The sequence below is a fragment of the Crinia signifera genome, chromosome 4 (genome assembly GCF_055691185.1).
Source record: "Crinia signifera chromosome 4, ASM5569118v1, whole genome shotgun sequence".
In the NCBI taxonomy this organism is placed as follows: domain Eukaryota; kingdom Metazoa; phylum Chordata; class Amphibia; order Anura; family Myobatrachidae; genus Crinia; species Crinia signifera.
In genome coordinates this window covers 19,799,757-19,806,863 of record NC_139220.1, presented here as the reverse complement: position 1 = coordinate 19,806,863, position 7,107 = coordinate 19,799,757, and positions in this window count along the sequence as shown.

The following is a 7,107-nucleotide window of genomic DNA, read 5'->3' as shown; positions in this document are numbered from 1 at the left end:
AGCACTAAAAGAAGCATTGAGTCGTCACGTTCCATGTTTTTTTTATTGTAATAGGACATGACAGGGTATTGTCTAATCGCTGTGCCCAATTATCCCCCCACAAATGACATAACTCTCTTGTTGGATAAAATTGGCCACAGCAGCCATCTTTATTGAAACAATACAAAATTAACAATAATCAAAAACATTCCCCACGGAAGGTGGTCCCCGAGGCCCTCAATAAATCAATCCACACCTCTAAGCACTTCCAGGAGTTGTTACCCCCAGTCGATAGCGATTGGCTCGAGGGCACCAATTGTCAACACCCAGTGCTCATTAATTAGCCTCACCCAGGGGAGTCCAGCCCCCTCATGGGGCCCTCCCCGCCGCATAATTAAGCCTCAATGCCACCAACCTCGAGGACCCCCCTCCGCACAGGCCACTGTGACAAAAGACAACCTATCAATAATTCTTCCTAAAAATTATGAAATTAGGGAGGGTGGGTGGGAGCTGTTCAGAAAAATCTCCCAGTGACCCCTATTTCCTGCCTGCACACTGCTTATATACCCTTACTACACCCCGTTAAGCCCCTCCCCCTATGACCCTCTCCTTAGACACCCCTTCTATGACTGTCCAGCTAGTCAGCTCCCTACAAACCCTGTCAGGGGAGCCTACCCCCAGGCTTTGCCTCCAGTCCGGCTCCTACATTCTTAGGGGGAAATTCAATCCTGGCCGCTATTTCCGACAGGGGGAAATAGCACCACCCAGTGGCGTAGCTACAGGGGTCGCAGCGGTCGCACCTGCGACCGGGCCCCTGAGCCAGGGGGGCCCAACCCCCGCCACTGTAACCCCTGCCACTATAATAGGGCAGCCGAGGTTTAATGGCATAATTTCGCACATGCGCAGAGCCGTTCCAGCTTCAAGTATGGACGGATAGCATCGGGCGTCAGCGGAGCACGCTCCATACGTCTCGTAGAAGACCGCCCATTGGGCGTACAGCGTCACCAGCAGCAGCGGCTTGGGTGACATAGTTGCCCCTGGTAACCTGGAGAGAGTCGCCGCATAGAGGATGGTGAGTGGGGCCGGTGCACCAGTGATGCCGCGGGGAGGCCGGTAACGTTAGGTGGGCGGCGGTGCTGGGCGTGCTGGTAGGGAAAGGGCATTGAGTGGCTGTGCAGGGAGGATTGCGGCTATGGATGAGCGAGCTCCTCCGTTGCTGGGACGCCATGATGCTGAGGAGGGAAGGTGGGGGGCTCATCCTGGGTGACTCATAGGAAGGAGATGCCATGGGGATTACAGACAGCCGTGCTGGGGATATCCCTTCCCTGCCAGCTTGCTGTGCCGATGTGGGCATCGGCATGCTCTGCCGAAAGAGGATGTGCTGGGATTTGTAGTGCCACATCTAGATATCATGGCCACTAGTATCATAATATAATCCTTTGGGCCTTGTAGATTAATACCTAGCACACCATAGCTTCCAGTAACCTGGGCCTCTCCAGTTTTATCATCTTTGTTCTTTTAATATTTTATTTAAATAAACTACTATCCTATGTTTAAATGTTAGTTCTATTATTAACATAATATACTTGATGTATTAAAATATAAACAGACCGAGATTTTAATTTTGTTGTATGTAGGGGGGCCCCAAGCTGACCTTTCGCACCAGGGCCCATGAACCCTTAGCTACGCCCCTGGCACCACCCACCTATTCAATGCTGTGTTTTCAACACCGTTGAAGGAATTTGACAAAACAGATCCAACTTTAAAACCAGTCGGATCTGTTTTGCCAAAAACGGCCGCGGATTGGCAAACTCGATAATCCGCGGGCAATTTCGCCAGCACGGCCCCTTTTCCACAGTAGGCAGGCAGAACATTGAATTCTGTCTGTCGAATTAGTCGAGCAAGGCAAAATCAGCCGGGACGTTCCGACGGAATCCCGCATTGAATACCCCCCTTGTGTTGGAATATTATTGGATTGTTTCTGAGATACAATCATTTATATCTGCATTCGGAAATATCCTGCACATGTTGGTATGTTCATACTAGGGCCGAAACTAGGGTTCCCAGCGCCCGGGGCAAGGCAGTCACTTGGTCACCCCCCCCCCCCTGGCGCCGGAGGCTGAGTGAACCCTGCGCCCACATACCTGTTGTGCAGCGGGGTCTGGGGACGGGCAGCGGGGGTTCTGGTCCGGGCAGTGGGGACCGGGGACAGGCAGCGCCGCGGCGGCTTTCACTTGTAGCGAGCTACGCTATTTGCCTGGCGACAAGAAACGCTGCTGATTTTGAAAAGACTTGCCGGACGCTGATTGGCTGAGCGAATTCAGCCAATCAGCGTCCAGCAAGTCTTTTCAAAATCTGCTTCCCGCCGGGCAAATAGCGTAGCTTGCTTCCAGCTGCCGCTATGCCCGTGCTCTGATCAAGCTGCCCGTCCCCGGACCCCGCTGCCCGGCCCGACAGTGCCCCCCACATGTAGCGCCCGGTGCGCGTGACCCCCCAGCCCCCCTAGTTACGGCCCAGTTCATACCTCCCAACAGTCCCGATTACCGCGGGAAGGTCCTGGTTTTTGGGCGATATTCCCGCGTCCCTCCCGTGGCCAGCAGTGTCCCGCTGACCTGACTGCAATTTTTACAGATGGACAAAACCATGCTGCACTACAGGTGGGACAGATGTAACAGGTGCAAAGAGAGTTGGATTTGGGTCGGGTGTGTTCAAAGTGAAATCTAAATTGCAGTGTAAAAATAAAGCAGCCAGTATTTACCCTGCACGGAAACAAAATATCTCATCCCAAATCTAAAGCTGACCATACATCAGTACGATTCTGGGCCCGAATGCACGATCCATCATAATCGATTATGTGCACATCGTGAGGTATATCGGTGCGATGCGCGGTCCCACGGGTCCAGAGGTTGTTCCACTGATCATACGTGCTGCACATATGATCAATCGGGATGGCTTGCAGTCGGTAAGCGGATCCTATGTGTTTTATAGCACATATGATCATCTGCAGTTTGTTCTAATGTATGGCCAGCCTAACTCTTTCTGCACGTCTACATCTGCCGCACCTGCAACCTTGCTAACAGCTCGGCATCAGCACGTCTTATATTTGAGTGCACTGTGTATTGCGTGTGTGTACAGCGTTAGTGCTCTGTGTACTGTTGAGTGTGCTCTGTATTGTGTGTTAGTGCTTTTTGTGTTATGTGAGCCTGTTATCTGTATAGTGTTAGTGCTCTCAGTCACATAACCTACAGTATTTACCCCACAGCTCTGTCAGTATCAGCTGGAAGTGTGACAGGATCCGAGAACGACGTGGTGACTCTGCCCTGTACATACATCATACATAAATACCAGCATTATATGTGCTGGGGACGCGGCAGCTGTACTGTATCAGCATGCTCCAATACAATCATATGGACTGACGGCATCAGTGTGACCGGGAGGACATCTGACAGGTACCAGCTCCTGGGGAACATGTCACAGGGCGACGTGTCACTGACCATCAGTCAGGTGACCGAGGAAGATGAGGGAACTTACTGCTGCCGCGTGGAGATCCCAGGATGGTTCAACGACCGGAAGCACGAGGTGACCGTGCAGATACTAAAACGTGAGACATACAGGAGTTCCTAGAGCTGTGTACATATGTGTATTATATGTGTATTACGTGATGGTGTTATGGGTGTCACACTTTATAGGTTCCTCTGTGTGCAACTATTCAGGGACTGCACAATTATAATGCTACTAGTTTAAAGCTTGTCAAAATCCAGCAAGTTTCAAAAAGTAGGGATGACCACCGACGATTCGAAATCATCGATGGTTTATGGCCGATGTCAAATACTTTTGCCATCGATGAGAGAGAACCAGATGGTTTCCCTACATCGATGGCACAGCAAAAACGATGTTTTGCTGTTTTTTTGTTTTTTTCAAAATGCCGGGTCATGGAGCATAGTTCCGACACACGCGAAGCCCCACCCACGTGTTGTCACTCACACATAATAGATGATCATCGATATGTAAAACTATCGATGGTCACCCATTGCATAGTTTGACACTATCGATGGCCATGTGCACTTTTGCCATCGATGGCAACCATCGATGGCAAAGGCACTGATGGCCATCCCTATCAACAGATAATTTTGCTTTCACTTTCTGTTGCGTAATTTGGTCTGTTAAGTGGCCTCTAGTGGTCACTGGCGGTACGTCATCTCAGGGGGAGGCCTATGTACCGCGTTTAGATAGATCTCGCCCCGTGTAAGTCTGCGAAAAGGTCAACATGCGTTTTTCATGATTTTTGGGGTCTATGTAATTGTATGTCGACATGGACACAGTAAGTGTACCGCGTACCCAGGGCCGGTGCAAGCCCTGTCAGCACCCCAGGCGACCCCCCCCCCCCCCCCCCCGCTCTGACCCGGTCCACAGGGGAGGCTCACGGGGGAGGGGGGGTTGCCAGCAGGCACCACCTGCGGATTACCTCACTCCAGTGGGGGTGGGTGCCCGCCTCTCTGTGATTGACTAGCAGGGAGGGGAGGGTGCAGCTAACTGCCGCTAACTAGCTCCAGGGAGGGGTGTGTGTGTGGGCGCTACCCCCACCGAAGATTTATGCTGATGACCAGCACAGGGGGGGAGGGCAGTGGGTTTAACACTGCTCCACGGGCGGGATCCAGACAGAGGGGGCGGGGGCATATGGCTCACCCCACTGCTCCCTGCTGGTACGAAATCCTGGGTGCCGTACTTGGCAGCTGCTGCAGCTTTCTTCTTCCTGCTCTCCTGCAGCTCATTACCGCCCTCCAGTGGCCGGCGCCCTAGGCAAAAGCCTAAAGCTGCCTAGTGGTGGCGCCAGCCCTGCGCGTACCACGCCCCAATGCTTGGGGCACAATATTATATAAAGGGCGTGGTCTAATGGTATTTTTCGCATATTGGGGGTGTGTGCCCAGTGCTGCCTTAGCAACTGGGCAGCCCCTGGCTCCCTCCCTTCCCTTCCTGTGCTGAAGAGATGGCGTGCAGTGGTGGAACATGTGGATGATGAGCCCAGGTGCAAAAATATAACTTGGGCCCCACTCCTCCACCCCAACCCAAGTTCACAATATGCAACATGGCAGTGGGTGAGAGGGAGAGGTAGATGATAACAGGGGGAGGCAGAGGGTGACAGCGAAAGGCAGAGGGCGACAGGGAGGAGCAGAGGGTGACAGGGAGAGGCAGATGGTAACAGGGGGAGGCAGAGGGTGACAGAGAAAGGCAGAGGGTGACATGGAGGAGCAGAGGGTGACAGGGAGAGGCAGATGGTAACAGGGGGAGGCCGAGGGTGACAGCAAAAGGCAGAGGGTGACAGGGTGGAGCAGAGGGTGACAGGGGCAGGCAGTGGGAGGCAGGGTGGCAGGTAGAGGTAGGGGGAGGAAGAGTGTGGCAGGTAGAGAGTGACAGTGGCAGCATTGAGCTGCTTCTTAGTCCTCAGGGGCCTCGTTGCACAGCATTTACTGCACCAATGGTAGTTCTGACTTTGGTGCTGTGCGCAAGCATACGGCTTCTCTTCTGCACCGGTGATCTCCAGCTTCCCCAAACTGCGCCCTCGGGACACTGCCACCGGTGGAAGCGGGACAGTCTCCAAATAGCAGTACTGTCCTGCTGTAATAGGGACAGTTCTAAGGTAAGAGTGTGCGGTGTGGGCACATATTCACCCCCCACCCTGTACCCTTGACAGATACAACAATGTTGTTTATCTATATGATTGCTCTCCTCAGTAGTAACCCTTGCCTTGCCTGAGTAGTTCAATGACTTCATGTGGATGTCTTCTTTGTTTACCTCTTGGTTAACCTTTCCCAGTTTGCCACCCATCTCCTCCGCCGTCAGTTCTTACTGCGACTTTCATGCCGTGATTTCCAGTGAATTGTTTCTCCTGTTATCCGAATCTCCAGGTTCGCCTTCCCCTTCATCCCTGCCAGTCCCACCCAGCACTACTCCGGACTATGCTGGTAAGAGTTATACCATTTACTACATCAACACTTTATATAGAAGTTGAGATATTCACTGGTGTCTACTTACTAAAATATCACGAGGCAGGTGACCCATACTCAGCTGCCCCTCTGATTCTGGCCCAGGGTGGTAGTGGTTAACCTACCGCTTCGTCAGGACCATTCTCAGGGGATCCGCCTCTGCATGGCGCAATCTACAATGGAAATAAAAACCCTGACTAAAGATTTCAATTTGAAAAATATAAAATAAATGTAAAAAAAAATAGATACAAAAATAAAAGTCTATTAAAAACCTATTGGCCAATGAAAATATTATGAATTTAAAGAATAAAGCATCTTTTGAGTCATTATTTTATTTTATTGCCAGTCTGAGGTGGTGACATTGGTAACAGAAGAAGGATCTTTGGGTCTGATTCACTAGGCTGCGTATGTTGGCAGCCTAGCGAAGAGGTAATCTCCGCCCAATCGAACGCCCGCCCCCCCCACCGCGTGAATCATAAAACAGTCATGTGACTCATAAAACATTGGGCGTTGCCCTGCCCCGCCCTCTGCCTGCCCCCTTTCTTCCTTTGCCCGTGCAAACGCCTTGGCGAGTTTGATACTCTCCGAAGGCATGTGCACAGGGGGTTTGCACATGCACAGACCCCCAACATTGAAGAAGGGGCCAAATTCGGACACATCCGACCAGGTCCTTTGCACAAGGCTTCCCTTGTCTTTACATGCAGAGACCGTAGATACAGAGGGCCTTATTCTGGTTGGTGCGGCCGGGCCGTACGCGTACGTTCCGAGGTTTTTCATGATCTGCGCATGTGCAGATTCGCTAATGCGCAGGCGCGACCACTGAACAACGCTTACGGACGGGTCTCAACGTGCGAAAAAACCTGTACGTATTGGGGGCGGCATAGGGGCGTGTTGAGGGGAGCGGCCGAAATAATGAGGGAAAATGGGCGTAAATATGGGCGTACAAGGGGGTGTGCACCAAAAATGAGCGGTGCTACTACCGCACGATCGACTAAGGCACCGTTCATTTCGGACACCAGACAGGCGGCCGCCAACCGCCAGCTCAGACCACCCCTACAGATACCGCATGCCAGCGTGCGGCTGAGTTTGCTAATTAACGCTGATTACTACTCAAACACATACACCTGAATGTAATAAGCAATGC